Source organism: Coregonus clupeaformis, unplaced genomic scaffold (assembly GCF_020615455.1).
Source record: "Coregonus clupeaformis isolate EN_2021a unplaced genomic scaffold, ASM2061545v1 scaf0048, whole genome shotgun sequence".
NCBI classification, from domain to species: domain Eukaryota; kingdom Metazoa; phylum Chordata; class Actinopteri; order Salmoniformes; family Salmonidae; genus Coregonus; species Coregonus clupeaformis.
In genome coordinates this window covers 635606-652672 of record NW_025533503.1, presented here as the reverse complement: position 1 = coordinate 652672, position 17067 = coordinate 635606, and the positions used below count along the sequence as shown (strand labels likewise).

Below are 17067 nucleotides of genomic sequence, written 5' to 3'. Positions count from 1 at the left end.
GGGAGCTTATAGAGCCCCTCCACCTATACCCTGCCATGCTCTCAGCCCCCACAACCCCCTGCCACTGATGCCCCTTCACTCCCGCTAAGCTCCTGATGTGTCTAACCTTGACACTGAGGGAGTCAGAACGCTGCCACCCTGACCATAAAATGTTTACTAACTTGCGCTTCAGGTCCACAAGCAGACCACCGGCGGCGTTGAGAATGGCCAATTTAAGCCATAGAGAGGGTGCCAGCAAGTTGTTGATGATCAGCACCGTCCCTCTGTATGCCACTTGGGAGATGAGCCACCTCCACTTCGTCAACTTCGACACCACCGCTTGTGACACTCCTTCCCAGTTCTTCCTAACCCACCCCTCCGAGCCCAGATACACCCCAAGCATCTTGAGCCACTCACAGCCCCACTGCAACCCCCCTGGAAGCTGCGGAGGTGCCCTGTCCCTCCATGCCCCACATAACAGAGCCTCACTCTTGCCCCCAGTTTACCTAAGCAGAAGACGCCCCCTCGTACACCCCTCAAACTATTCTCCAGGGCCTGTAGGTTCTGCTCATCCCTAACCAACACAGACGTAACCAGCGTATGCTGACACTGCTATGCCTGTCCCCAACCCTATGCCTGGCTCCCACACTCCCTGTAGCCTCCTGCGTAGCAGGCCCAGAAAGGGCTCAATAACAAGAGTGTACAGCTGCCCTGACAGAGGGCATCCCTGGTGAATGCCCCTCCCTACCCAGACTGGCCTACTGAGCCCTCCCCCCACCTTGACCATACATGAAGCCCCAGCGTACAACATTTGAACACAGGCCACAAATTTCTCCCCACAACCAAAACAACACATTGAACAGATATTCATGGTCCACCCCAGGGACGGCCTGTTCAATAGGGCGATATGGGCGACGCACTGCCAAACGGGAAAAGGAAGGGATTTTTTTTCTAATCAATTATATCACGGCAACAGTAGTTATCAGTGTTGTAATCTATACGTCTGATCTGCCACAGTGCCACACTGCCACTAAATGTCGAATCAGGCTAAAGTCGTGCTTCAAATGGCTCCACCCCTTTTTGGGGCGATTTCAGTCAGATTGAAAATCGCCCAGAACTTCTGTCATAGACTCCCATGTAAAATCTATTTTTTTCAAATTTCAGAGCCTTCAATACAATCTCAATGGGTGTCTGTGGGCTTGCACTTACGCGCTTTCGTCATACGTTACGTAACCATGAACGTAACTGAGAAAAGAGTGGATTGTTTGAAAGAAGTTCCTTTTTGTCGGCGAACAAATGAAGATAAATTGGCAACGAAACAATTAGGACCTCCCAGACCAAATTTAATAATTCAACAGGTTTCTACTAAAGGCGGAAAGTCCTACACCCGAGGATTTTCCAAAAATTGGTACGAACGAAAAAAGACATTGCCACTCACTCAACTGGATGACGAGGGATACAGGCTAGCTGTCCGCCGCCACAACGATGAGGTTAGTGTTGATAATCACAAGTTTACTGGATGTGGATATGGTGTAATAAAGGCAGTTTATTCAGAGGTAAATATATCTGGAATCGCGTTCACGGACCCGTTCGTCAAACTCTTAGGGAGCTATAAATTAAGCCCCATTACTTACCATATCAGATAAGAGAAATTGCTGCAGCTACATATATTTTACATCCTGGCCCTACATAGTTCACTATTTGCATCACTTACCAAAATATTACATGTGGTCATATATGCTTGGAAAGTGGAGATGCCATAGAACGTCAAAAAAGTAAACATTGCTGGAGACACATTGCCGTTTTGGAGAAGACATCGCGTTTGCTAGCGAAGAGATTTGTTGTGGCAAATGAACTTGGGCTGGGAATTGCCAGGAACCTCACGATAAGATATATGCATCAGCATTGCGAGTCTCATGATTCTATACGTATTGCGATTCGATACTGTGATTTTATTGCGCACCATATGTCTGTTGCAGAGGGATCAGAAAGCCATGAGAACGAGTTTTGATCAGTCATGGAAATAAAAGTGCTGAAAACAAATTGGCTCCCAATGTGAAAAGATTGAGAACAAGCTATGAAGGAACAATAATGGTGTTTTGGTGCAGGTACAGCCAACTAGCGCTAAAATATTGCGATATTGTCAATACAGTATATCGTAAAGTATCACTATGTAACTCGATTTCTTTCACCCCAATCCCTCAAATTAACGGTAAATAACTGAATTGTTTGCCCCACATTTAGCTAAGATGATTAGCTAGCCAGCTAAAATGTTTTAGTTAGTTAGCAGTCGCATCTACAATAGTTTACTGTCAATAACATGTCTCCAAAAATGACGTGGTGTCTCCAATTGTGTTGACATTTTACAATTGCAATGCGCATCCATGAGTATCCACTTTCTGTAGCTCAGCTGGTAGAGCATGGTGCTTGTAACGCCAAGGTAGTGGGTTCGATCCCGGGACCACCCATACACAAAAATGTATGCACGCATGACTGTAAGTTGCTTTGGATAAAAGCGTCTGCTAAATGGCATATTATTATTATTATTATTATTATTATCTGAAGAGAGCCCCGAAACATTGTGTGCAGACATTTTATGCAATAAATGAAGTAGGTTCAATCTAGTAGTTCTGATCTTCTGATTGGTCCTGATGAGTTGGGCGAGGTCCCCTGCAGGCTACTGTCACTGTTGCATTGGCTCTGAGTCGGGTTCTCTGTCTTCAAATGTTCAGCCTAAGAGAGGGGATTTTTTTGTGTGTGTGTGTGTGTTTAACAGTGATGATGTGTGTGTGTGTGTGTGTGTTTAACAGTGATGATTGTGTGTGTGTGTTTGTGTGTGTGTGTGTCCTCAGAGCAAGAACTCGTGAGTTGGAAGAACTGAGAGGCCTATGGCGTGGGTGTTGTCCTTGGCCACCTGCTGACAAGGCTGACAAGATAGGACCCTTTTGTCCATTGTTATTGGATAGGAACAGAACTTATAACCAGCTCCTGACCTAAATAGATCTTAGCACAACATTTTACTCAACATATCATATTCCATATTCACTATAACAAATATATTTACTACGACATTAGCAAGAACCGCCACATCCTCAGCCGGCTAATCCAGTGTGTGAAGTTTTGCGGAGTGTTTGAGTTAGCTTTGCGAGGCAAAGATGAAACTGAGGGCTCCACCAACCCTGGTAAGCCAACACTTTTGAGATCAGTCAATAAATGCTTCTGGTATTGACTTATATGCTGCCCCTGTCTTCATGTTGTTGCTGGACATATCTTTTTTTAAATGTGTGTAGGTCACCTAAATCATCAGAAAAATTGCCCCTCCTGAGAATTTTTTCAGGAGCCGCCACTGGTCCACCCTATCAAAGGCTTTCCCCTGATTATGAACAGATTGTCTGTGTTTGAGTGTCCTGGTACACAGTACGTTTGGTCCTTGTGTACAATAGAGTCCAGGTGGGACTTCAGTCTGTTAGCGAGGACCTTGGTAAAGACCTTATATAGTCCAAACAGAGCAATGGCACAGGCTCCAGTTCTTTAAATCGCTCAAATCTACTTTTTTATTTATTTAACCTTTATTTAACCAGGAAGGGCTCATTGAGATTTAAAATCTCTTTTTCAAGAGCGTCCTGGCCAAGATAGGCAGCACCAAGTCATTACAAAAAATTACAGACAGACAACATGAAAAACTACAAGTAATCTAGTAAAAACCATTCATGAATTCACAAGAGTATAACAATATCAAAAATAGCAAATTAAAAACATTGACAGGTCAGGAATCAGCCTCAAAATCCTTCATCAGAGATTTAAAAACACCAATCGGGACAAGTTCTTCCAGTTTAAAATTATTTTGTAAGGTGTTCCAAGACGATGGCGCAGAGTACATAAAGACCTTTTACCAAATTCAGTTCGGACATTTGGAACAGTTAGCAGGATAAAGTCCAGTGAACGAAGAGAGTACCCACCACATTTCTGAACAATAAAAATGCCCAAATAAAAAGGTAGTAAACCCAAAATGGCTTTGTAAATAAAAGTATACCAGTGACTGAGCCTACGAGTGACTAGAGAAGGCCAGCCAACCCTGGTATACAAAGTACAGTGGTGCGTAAGGGTTTTGCAGTTTAAAATAAATCTCAAAGTACCATGATAAAGAGTGTCAATTGATCTCAAACACTGAGCGGAAGCATTCATATATAAAATATCCCCATAGTCTAGTAAAGGCATAAATGTAGCTGATACTAGCCTCCTTCTGGCTTCAAAAGAAAAACAGGCCTTATTCCTAAAATAAAATCCCAATTTCAGCTTCAATTTTTTTGTAAGTTGTTGAATATGCAATTTAAAAGAGAGGCCGTCATCAATTAGAATTCCAAGATATTTATATGAGGTTACAACCTCGATCTCCTTGCCCTGACAGGTAGTAACAGGTGAAAGGTTCAGAGGTCTATTTCTTGCATTAGAAAACACCATTAGTTTAGTTTTGTCAGTATTGAGGATAAGCTTCAATTGACACAAGGTATGTTGAACAGTATAAAAAGCAGTTTGCAAGTTCTGGAAAGCTTTTGTAAGAGATGAGGCACAACAGTAAATAACAGTATCATCAGCATAAAAATGAAGTTGTGCATTTTGGACATTTTTGTCTAAATCAATAATATAAATAGTGAATAAGAGAGGACCAAGTACAGAGCCCTGGGGCACACCATTCAGGACAGACAATTTAACAGACATAAGCCCATCAAATTGAGTGCACTGAGTTCTATCAGACAGATAGTTAGCAAACCATGCAACTGCATGCTCCGAAAGACCTACACTCAACAATCTCTGCCTTAGTATAGCATGATCAACTGTATCAAAAGCCTTAGAGAGATCAATAAAGACGCCCCCTCTTGTTTGGATAGGGGAGTCAAAGCCTCCCGTCTACAGCTTAGCAACAGCTCCCCCACCCCGACGCAACACAAGTCCTGTCCAATTATCCCCCAGAACTTTTTATACAAATCCACAGGCAGACCGTCTGAGAGACAGCAGCTGAGAATTTGTGAAAGGCCAAGGAAATGTCCATTTGATTTCTCTGTGACAGAGAGTTTGGAAAGGTCTGTGAGCAGAACCTGAGAACACCCAGGATCACAGAGTTCTGCCCTCTATAAATCAGAGTACAACTCCACAGCCCGCTCCCTCATCTCCCCACAACAGAAGTTACCCACCCATCAGGTTCCCTCATCTCCCCCACAACAGAAGATACCCACCCATCAGGCTCCCTCATCTCCACACAACAGAAGTTACCCACACATCAGGCTCCCTCATCTCCCCCCACAACAGAAGTTACCCACCCATCAGGCTCCCTCATCTCCCCCACAACAGAAGTTACCCACCCATCAGGCTCCCTCATCTCCCCACAACAGAAGTTACCCACCCATCAGGCTCCCTCATCTCCCCCACAACAGAAGTTACCCACCCATCAGGCTCCCTCATCTCCCCACAACAGAAGTTACCCACCCATCAGGCTCCCTCATCTCCTCACAACAGAAGTTACCCACCCATCAGGCTCCCTCATCTCCCCCACAACAGAAGTTACCCACCCATCAGGCTCCCTCATCTCCCCACAACAGAAGTTACCCACCCATCAGGCTCCCTCATCTCCCCCCACAACAGAAGTTACCCACCCATCAGGCTCCCTCCTCTCCCCACAACAGAAGTTACCCACCCATCAGGCTCCCTCATCTCCCCCACAACAGAAGTTACACGCCCATCAGGCTCCCTCATCTCCCCCACAACAGAAGTTACCCACCTATCAGGCTCCCTCATCTCCCCCCACAACAGAAGTTACCCACCCATCAGGCTCCTTCATCTCCCCCCACAACAGAAGTTACCCACCCATCAGGCTCCTTCATCTCCCCCCTCAACAGAAGTTACCCACCCATCAGGCTCCCTCATCTCCCCCACAACAGAAGTTACCCACCCATCAGGCTCCTTCATCTCCCCCACAACAGAAGTTACCCACCCATCAGGCTCCTTCATCTCCCCCACAACAGAAGTTACCCACCCATCAGGCTCCCTCATCTCCCCCACAACAGAAGTTACCCACCCATCAGGCTCCCTCATCTCCCCCACAACAGAAGTTACCCACCCATCAGGCTCCCTCATCTCCCCACAACAGAAGTTACACGCCCATCAGGCTCCCTCCTCTCCCAACAACAGAAGTTACCCACCCATCAGGCTACCTCCTCTCCCCTTAACAGAAGTTACCCACCCATCAGGCTCCCTCAACCTCCCCCACAACAGAAGTTACCCACCCATCAGGCTCCCTCATCTCCCCCACAACAGAAGTTACCCACCCATCAGGCTCCCTCATCTCCCCCCCACAACAGAAGTTACCCACCCATCAGGCTCCCTCATCTCCCCACAACAGAAGTTACCCACCCATCAGGCTCCCTCATCTCCCCCACAACAGAAATTACCCACCCATCAGGCTCCCTCATCTCCCCCACAACAGAAGTTACCCACCCATCAGGCTCCCTCATCTCCCCCACAACAGAAGTTACCCACCTATTAGGCTCCCTCATCTCCCCACAACAGAAGTTACCCACCCATCAGGCTCCCTCATCTCCTCACAACAGAAGTTACCCACCCATCAGGCTCCCTCATCTCCCCCCACAACAGAGGTTACCCACCCATCAGGCTCCTCATCTCCCCACAACAGAAGTTACCCACCCATCAGGCTCCCTCATCTCCCCCACAACAGAAGTTACCCACCCATCAGGCTCCCTCCTCTCCCCACAACAGAAGTTACCCACCCATCAGGCTCCCTCATCTCCCCCACAACAGAAGTTACACGCCCATCAGGCTCCCTCATCTCCCCCACAACAGAAGTTACCCACCCATCAGGCTCCCCTCATCTCCCCCACAACAGAAGTTACCCACCCATCAGGCTCCCTCATCTCCCCCACAACAGAAGTTACCCACCCATCAGGCTCCCTCATCTCCCCCACAACAGAAGTTACCCACCCATCAGGCTCCCTCATCTCCCCCCACAACAGAAGTTACCCACCCATCAGGCTCCCTCATCTCCCCACAACAGAAGTTACCCACCCATCAGGCTCCCTCATCTCTCCCAACAACAGAAGTTACCCACCCATCAGGCTCCCTCCTCTCCCCTCAACAGAAGTTACCCACCCATCAGGCTCCCTCAACCTCCCCCACAACAGAAGTTACCCACCCATCAGGCTCCCTCATCTCCCCCACAACAGAAGTTACCCGCCCATCAGGCTCCCTCATCTCCCCACAACAGAAGTTACCCACCAATCAGGCTCCCTCATCTCCCCACAACAGAAGTTACACGCCCATCAGACCAACGTAAACAATGGATTTTCTTGGTTTCCCCACTCTGTTTCTCCAACCCAAAAGAGCTGGGAGCATCCATCTCCCTCAACATGGAAAATCTAGCTCTTACAAGTGCTCCTTTTGCTTTCATCTGAAAAGAAAGCCCCTAGGTCCCTGAGTAGTTCAGATATATTATCTTGTAGCCCCACTTTGCCCCACCAACTCAGCCTCCACCTCATAAATGAACCACTCAAGCTCCCCCAGTACTCTCCAGGCCTCTGAAGAGGAAAAAGCTGTTTAGTGCTGACAGAAAACCTGAATCTGGGCTTTCCCTACGTCCCACCACTGACTGAGAGACTCAAACTCCCCCTTCCCACCTCTCCCAAAAGCCTTGGAAGTTTGAGCAAAAAGTGGCATTTTGTAAGAGCTTTACAATGAATTTCCAATAGGACACCTGCCTGGGCCCTGGTAAAACAGAGAACTGAGCCATGGCAATATGATTGTCTGAAAACCCAACTGGGAGAATGGAGGCCCTCAATAGCCTGTTGCTGATTCTTGAATGTATAGATACGATCCAGGAGAGCTGTGCTTACCCTATCCCCAACCACCTTCACCAACAAATATTGCTTTGAGATGGGATACTTAATTCTCCATGTGTCCACTAGATGGAACTGATTCAGAACATTATTCAACACCCCTGCCCAGCCCAAATGAGTTCCCTCACTATTCCTGTCTTTAGCAAAGTCAATGGTGCAGTTCCAAGCCTGAACATTAATTCAGTCACCTCTGGTCGACAAAAACGTATTTTCCTAGTACATTCATTGTCAAATTCATCAACCAGCATCGAGCACTCTGTCTTCTCATGCAAGCGAGGGGCATGTTGAGGTAAATATGCTAACCACGACGGTTGCATTATGTAATTTATTGGCGGGCTGGAAGATGCACTCCTCTTTTCTATTCCGAGACTGTTTACTCCCAATATGAGATATTAAGTTGATTTTTATCATGCATGTTTTCTAGGGTTGAGGTAAGCGCATCGGACAATAATAATTATAAATAATAATTAGTCATTTTAGCAGACGCTCTTATCCAGAGCGACTTACAGGAGCAATTAGGGTTAAGTGCCTTGCTCAAGGGCACATCGACAGATTTTTCACCTAGTCGGTTCGGGGATTAGAACCAGCAACCTTTCGGTTACTGGCACAACGCTCTTAACCACTAAGCTACCTGCCGCCCTGCCGGACAACATTATGACACTTTATCAAGTGTTCTGCCTTGCAATAATAAATATAAAAAAATTACTAATAACAAAAAACAGCAAAGTGCTTCGATAGAATTTTGATTATTTTGTTCATCAAAACCTATTTAGTACTATAATGGTATTTACTAACAATATTATTACTTAAATAGTTTCTAAATGTGTTCTAGGCTACCCTACCCTAGAATTAGGGTTAAGGCTAAAATAGGTTATTGGTAGGGTTAAAGTTTCTGTATAGCACTCAGAGCTCAATACAACTAATAGGAGCTGGCAGGGTGAAACATGCCCTATTATTTCTAACCTACGGCAAGCATCTGGGACATATGGTAATATTATGAAACTGGGCTCCATGGCGGATGCAATGAAGTAGTTTTATCAGAAAAAGGTGTTTAAAATGTATTGTGTCCAGCCTAGTCCTAGCCCCCGCTGCCGGCTGGTCGCGTTTGTCTGCACTAGCATTATGCCCTACATCCCCACACTAGAAACACCCAAAACTTTCTGTGCTAGCAAACCCTGCGTTCCACCCCTCCCCTGCGTAACCTTGAAGTTTGTTAAGAAACAAACACTTGTCTACGAAAAGAGACATGTTTAACGGATTCCGCTTGGCACCCAGCCAAGAGCACACGAAAACCACTTGCAAATCTACCAAAACTAACCAACTACTTGCGTCTGTTCATAGTAATACAGTGGGGGAAAAAAGTATTTAGTCAGCCACCAATTGTGCAAGTTCTCCCACTTAAAAAGATGAGAGAGGCCTGTCATTTTCATCATAGGTACACGTCAACTATGACAGACAAATTGAGAATTTTTTTTTCAGAAAATCACATTGTAGGATTTTTAATGAATTTATTTGCAAATTATGGTGGAAAATAAGTATTTGGTCACCTACAAACAAGCAAGATTTCTGGCTCTCACAGACCTGTAACTTCTTCTTTAAGAGGCTCCTCTGTCCTCCACTCGTTACCTGTATTAATGGCACCTGTTTGAACTTGTTATCAGTATAAAAGACACCTGTCCACAACCTCAAACAGTCACACTCCAAACTCCACTATGGTCAAGACCAAAGAGCTGTCAAAGGACACCAGAAACAAAATTGTAGACCTGCACCAGGCTGGGAAGACTGAATCTGCAATAGGTAAGCAGCTTGGTTTGAAGAAATCAACTGTGGGAGCAATTATTAGGAAATGGAAGACATACAAGACCACTGATAATCTCCCTCGATCTGGGGCTCCACGCAAGATCTCACTCCGTGGGGTCAAAATGATCACAAGAACGGTGAGCAAAAATCCCAGAACCACACGGGGGGGACCTAGTGAATGACCTGCAGAGAGCTGGGACCAAAGTAACAAAGCCTACCATCAGTAACCCACTACTCCGCCAGGGACTCAAATCCTGCATTGCCAGATGTGTCCCCCCTGCTTAAGCCAGTACATGTCCAGGCCCGTCTGAAGTTTGCTAGAGTGCATTTGGATGATCCAGAAGAGGATTGGGAGAATGTCATATGGTCAGATGAAACCAAAATATAACTTTTTGGTAAAAACTCAACTCATCGTGTTTGGAGGACAAAGAATGCTGAGTTGCATCCATAGAACACCATACCTACTGTGAAGCATGGGGGTGGAAACTTCATGCTTTGGGGCTGTTTTTTTCTGCAAACGGACCAGGACGACTGATCCGTGTAAAGGAAAGAATGAATGGGGCCATGTATCGTGAGATTTTGAGTGAAAACCTCCTTCCATCAGCAAGGGCATTGAAGATGAAACGTGGCTGGGTCTTTTAGCATGACAATGATCCCAAACATACCTCCCGGGCAACGAAGGAGTGGCTTCGTAAGAAGCATTTCAAGGTCCTGGAGTGGCCTAGCCAGTCTCCAGATCTCAACCCCATAGAAAATCTTTGGAGGGAGTTGAAAGTCCGTGTTGCCCAGCGACAGCCCCAAAACATCACTGCTCTAGAGGAGATCTGCATGGAGGAATGGGCCAAAATACCAGCAACAGTGTGTGAAAACCTTGTGAAGACTTACAGAAAACGTTTGACCTGTGTCATTGCCAACAAGGGGTATATAACAAAGTATTGAGAAACTTTTGTTATTGACCAAATACTTATTTTCCACCATAATTTGCAAATACATTCATAAAAAATCCTACAATGTGATTTTCTGGATTTTTTTTTCTCATTTTGTCTGTCATAGTTGACATGTACCTATGATTAAAATTACAGGCCTCTCTCATCTTTTTAAGTGGGAGAACTTGCACAATTGGTGGCTGACTAAATACTTATTTTCCCCACTGTACACGGAGGCAGATTAGCCACAACTCTTGTCGAAAATCGCAAAATCTGCACCAACACACCCCTCACAAAAATCCACTGGCAACAAGACAAACCTTTTTCATTAACACAACCACCGCCTTGTTCATTCTGGATGCAGAGTGCAGATGTTCTGCTCCAACCTGTTCGCCGACCATGAGCAAAACTTCCTCCACACCTTCTCCGGAACGCACCCGAAGCGACAGCGTTTCTTCTCCACTCGGATGAGGCCATCACGCTAAACGATAAACAGTGGAAACCAATAAACAAACCCTCCACCATGAGAAAATACATTCAGAAAATACGCAAGAACCAAAATAAAAAATAATAGTAGCCCTCCTCACGAACCACAAATCTCTCACACCACCAACTTCTTCTTCTATGATATAATGGCGGTCCACAAACCAACGTTAAAGGTGCATGCCGCCAGCTACTTTTTTATTTTTTTTATTTCACATTTATTTAGCCAGGTAAGCCAGTTGAGAAAAGGTTCTCATTTACAACTGCGACCTGGCCAAGATAAAGCAAAGCAGTGCAATAAAAACAACACAGAGTTACATATGGGGTAAAAAACATAAAGTCAAAAATACAACAGAAAAATATATTTACAGTGTGTGCAAATGTAGCAAGTTATGGAGGTAAGGCAATAAATAGGCTATAGTGCAAAATAATTACAATAGTTTAACACTACTGTGCTGGAGTGTGTGGTCAATCACGGTTTCCAACATTTCTAAATCCTCCTACCTAACTCAGTACTTCTGAGAAAATAAAGAAGAGCCCTACTAACTTCTAATAGACCCTCCCCCATCCCCAAAATCCCTTCCAAACCCCCCCAACCCCGTCCAACCTCAATGACCCTACACTTCAATCTTTCCCTCTCTTCAACATACTTACAACAATTTAACAACACATGCTCCACCGTTTCATCGACCGTACCCCCCAGACACAAACCATTCCCATGCTTGCCAACCAGATGTAATGACGAGTTCAATGTACAATGTTCTAAGCGCAATTGAGTAAACACCACCTCTTCCTTCCTAATCTGAACTTTGAATATTGGTCCATCGACCTTTCTGTAAAACTGTAAACTATTCAAATATATGCCGGCCCTTGTGCTCAGAGTACCATCTCTTCTGCCACACATCTATCAAAATGGCTCTGATCTTACATTTGGCCTCACCTCTACCCAGTGGAACATTAATATCAATTATATCTAGTTTCAAAGCTATTTTAGCTAACTGGTCTACAATTTCATTCCCTTCCACACCCGAATGTGCTGGGACCCAGCAGATTCTCACTACTACACCCATTCTCTCAATTCTCCATAATAACATTAATACGTCCAATAGCAGGTAACTCCTATTAGATTTACCAGATGATAAACTATTCAATACAGACAGAGAATCTGAGCATACTATAATTCTAACAGGTTGTACGTCCTCCACCCACTGGAGGGCAACTATTATCACCAACCGTTCAACTGAGTATACTGACAGTTCATCTGTTAGTCTTCTACATATCTGCACATCAAATTCAGGAACGTAAACGCCTGCTCCTTTGAGTCCACTATCTGGGTCCTTGGATCCATCTGTGAAAAGCGGTAAAAAAGCATAAAAACTTCTACCAATGTATTTGTCAACCAGTTTCACTATATCACTGACTTCTGACCAATCTTTCCTTTTCTCTACCAAGGTTAGATCAACAACAGGGTCTGGGAGTAACCATGGAGGAACATCCCCTATCACCACAGAAGGGCCAACCTCCAACTCCCTCAAACCACTCTCATCAGCAAGCTTTCCAACTGTCCAACCAAAACCACTGCCTTGTCTACTAGTATATTCCCAACAGTCATCTAGAACAGTAGCAGTGGGATGCTCAACCTCACAGCCTTTCAATCCAATAAGATAATGACCATTTTTCACGCTGTATATCCAAAGGCACCTCTCCTGCCTCCACTAGTAAGGCACATACAGATGTTGATTTAAATGCACCAACACATATCCTTAAAGCTATATACTGGATTATGTCCTTGCCGCTGTTCCATAAACTATACACCCATAATCAATTGTCGTCCTGATTAAAGCTCTATAAATATCCATTAACGATTGTCTGTCAGCACCCCATTCATAACCAGAGACCCACACAACCAACTACCGTGAAAGTGATGGAATGAGAGAGACAGAGACATCATTACAACACTGTACATAGACATAATATAACATTTCTTCTTCTTTAGAATTTAACAGCGGTAGGTATCCAATACATTGCATTACCGCCCCCAACTGGACCATAATATAAAATGATTTTACTTTGCGATACAAAATGGGAAAAGGGGAAATTATAATGATACAGAAAAACACCCTTCCAACTAACCCTACACTCATTAAATACCCACTACCCCATTCCACTACTTTGACCCTATCTGCTCCTGCACCATGCCAACGGCCTGGCAAGACGGGACACCACCACTCAACACACCCTGTAACTCTTCTGAAGTCTAATCTTGTATGCCCAAATACTTCTCTGCAGCTGCCACCACAACATAAATTTTCTGTGATTTACGTTCCATTTGTGCGGTACAGTTGATAACCATTGCTATGAACGCTAAGAAGCTAACTTTACTAAAGCATATATCACTCGTTGGCCTATCCATCTGTGCTGGCACAGATCTACTACTCACAGGGATCCTCTCAGGATCTCTCACCCTTGACCCATCCTCCTCTACTTTCTTCACTGCCTCAGCATACGACACCTTCTGCACTACTCTGACTCTAGGCACCTCAACCTGCCTCTCTCGCACCGGACACTTCCGATCCCCAGCAACATGGACATCCCAACAGTTGACACACACAACTTTATCCACCGAAACTACACAATCCTCTATTCCATGCCCTCCTGCACACTTCCCACATCTTGGAATCTCCCTCCTACAAACTGCTGCAACATGACCATAAACGTTGCACCTAAACAGCACAGTGGATTCGGCACAAAGTTCTAACAGGATAACTGATATATCCTACCATGACTTTCTCTGGTAAAGACTCAAAACTCAAAAGGACTGACAGTGACTCCTATGTTTCACCACGCTCACCACCGGTCTGCGTTGCACCAAACGGCGGGAATCACAAACACCAGCAGTCTTCAACCTTAATTGCTCCACTTCTACACTTAACGCTACCCCAGAAATCACTCCTTTCAATGGTGCCCTGTTCCTAAGAGCAAAGCAAGAAACAGATCTTGACCCAAGTTGCGTGACACGGAGCGCCCACTCCCTCTGGTCAGAAGAAACACAAACAAATATCACAAGTCCACTACAGGTTACCTTCACTGATTCAACTGCACCCAACTTCTTTCCCACCCACCCTGAAACCACAAATGGATCTGCCAAAAGGTATGGATCCACTTTGTCCTACAATGTAACTCCTACTGCACCAGATTCTTCTTTATCATGTCCATTGATACCAGGCTCTGGTTCTGAGCTCTTCACCACACCTTCTACCTCACTTAACTCTCCCTCATTCATTTCCATTTCACCTCCAGAACTCAGTCTGGTGTATGGCTCACTCTGTTTGCACTTGAGTTATAACATTTGATTTTGATTTCTTTTTATGTCTCTATTCCTTTGAAACTTTTGTGAGTGTAACGTTTACTGTTAATTTCTGATTTGTTTATTATTTATTTCACTTGCTTTGGTAATGTAACATATGTTTCCAATGCCAATAAAGCCCATTTAATTGAATCGAGAGAGAGAGCTCCCTGTTAATGTATAGCAGACATGAGTCGCTCATGGTTACTCATGGTTATGTGAAGAGGTAGAGCCACTTTAAATCAGTCAGAACAATAGGGAATGTCCTTTTGTTCAAGATGATGGTTTCTCCCGCAGTAGACCCGGGTTCATAACCAGTCAGTTACATTAAGCAGTCTATTCTCTGACAGGGGTCCAGACAGCCTGTTCCCAACAGTTGGATTGGATAGGGGCCCCTCTCCCTCTCTCTCTGACTGGAGGAGAGAAGTGAAATGGTGTGTCTCCTCTGGTCAACAATACTCACCTTGAGAGACTCCACAGCCTGTTGGAGCTCCTTCAGCTCCTTCTCTCTCTCCTGGAATCTCTGCTGGACCTTCTGCTGACTCATCCCCAGCTGCCTCTGTGGAGAATCACTCTTCAATGAGCTATCAAGCTTTATTTGTCCAGTAGATCAATAGTATAGTAATGTGACATAGGTCCCAAAGACAGGAAGGTCTAAAATCTTGAGGAAGTCCTTTACCATATTACATTTTCTATGTTGCTATGTGAATGATTATAGTTTTTATGGTAGACGTACATGTATCAAGGGGTTGAGACTGAACTTTGAACTCCTAAAACGGCATTCGGAATGATAATAGTGTTTGAGTTCAGAAAATGGTGATACATTGGGAGCAAACTCAATATACTCAAGGTTTGTGTTCATATTTATTCTGCAGAGGATTGATTTCATTTGAATGATCTCATATTCAAACAGCCTTAGTTCCTACTGTAATTATTATTTGTTTATCAGACAGTCACCAACAAGTTGTTCTGGTCTTACCTGTTTCTCAGTCCTCTCTGCTGCAGCTGACACTGTATCATGGCCTTTATGTTCATCCATTGTACACAGCATACAGATACACTGCTGATCGGTACGACAGAAAACCTCCAGCAGTTTGTCATGATGAGAGCAGATCTTCTCCTGTAGTTGTGCGGTGGCTTTGACCAGCTTGTGCTTCTTGAAACCAGGAAATTCATAGTGAGGTTGGAGGTGAGTCTCACAGTAAGAGGCCAGACACACCAGACAGGACATGAGGGCTTTCTGCTTTCTGGTCCCAGTGCAGAAATCACACGCCACATCTCCAGGTCCAGCATAGCACAGAGCAGGAGGGGGAGCAGCCTGGAGTCCTGTCTTCTTCAGTTTCTCCACCACTTCAGCCAACACAGTGGTTCTGTTCAGAACAGGCCTTGGGGTAAAGGTCTGTCTGCACTGTGGACAGCTGTAGACACCTTTCAGATCATCCTGATCCCAGCTTTCTTTAATACAGCCCATACAGTAGCTGTGTCCACAGGCAGTAGTCACCGGATCCTTCAGTATATCCAGACAGATGGATCAACAGAACAGTTCCTGATTAGCTGCCATTTTGGTGCTCTCTCCCGTAGGTTAAGCAATGGCAGTGTCAAAGATTACTTTCGGTTTCATGGAACTCTACACCAGAGGACAGGGAGGGGCTTCCTACTTGACTGTGTACTCTGTATGTAGATGGGGTTGTGTTTTCTTTGATAAGGAAGTGTGACAGACTGTTGGGTAGTAGCCAGAGATGTTCAGTATTTCTCTTACATCTATTTGAAATTCGTATTTTAATGACTTCTGAGTATTTTGTCATTTGAATCAACGGGGGGCCAGTATAAAAAAAAAAATATATTCACTAACTGTAAGTCGCTCTGGATAAGAGCGTCTGCTAAATGACTAAAATGTAAATGTAATGTAAATGAATCACACTGGGCTGAACTAAACTTTTCAAAATACTAAATACTTTTCTATACCATTTTTTTTATTGTGATTCACATTTTGCATTAATTGAAAGTCGCTCTGGATAAGAGTGTCTGCTAAATGATTACGATGTAAATGTAAATGCAAAAAATAATAATTGCAATCACTGAAAAACTCAATTTAAAGGCATTCTTCGGGATTTAGGCAGTGAAGCCCTTTATCTACTTCCTCAGAGTCAGATGAGCTCATGGATACCATTTTAATGTCTCTGCATCCTGTATGAAGGAAGTTAGAGGTCGTTTTGTGAGCCAATGCCAACTAGCGTTAGCACAATGACTGGAAGTCTATGGCATGCTAGCAGTTACTATAGACTTCATAGCGCTAATGCTAGTTAGAAACTTCCTTCAAACTGTAGAGACAAATAAATGGTTCCATTCATTCATAGATTTTTTGAACATCTTCAGGTCATTGTTTGTTTTCAGTGGAAAGTCCAAATACATTATTTTTCAGATAGTCTTGATGCAAATTAATGCGTGCTAAACATTATTTTATTTTCATTCATTTAATGTCTTACATGTATGATGCAATTATATCTGAAAAATAATTTTTATTTTCCCATGAATGATTGTTGAGGATTTCTTCATTGATCACACCTTTGATTACACATTGGATAGATATCATGTAAATTATAGATTGTCAATTTTGTTGGGTAATGTA

General features: G+C 44.2%; 1 pseudogene; it reads right to left on the bottom strand.

Annotated features, from left to right (window-relative positions):
* LOC121540121 overlaps positions 1-16114 on the bottom strand; it is a 44500-nt pseudogene extending 28386 nt beyond the window's left edge.
* Between the last annotated feature and the right edge of the window lie 953 nt (positions 16115-17067).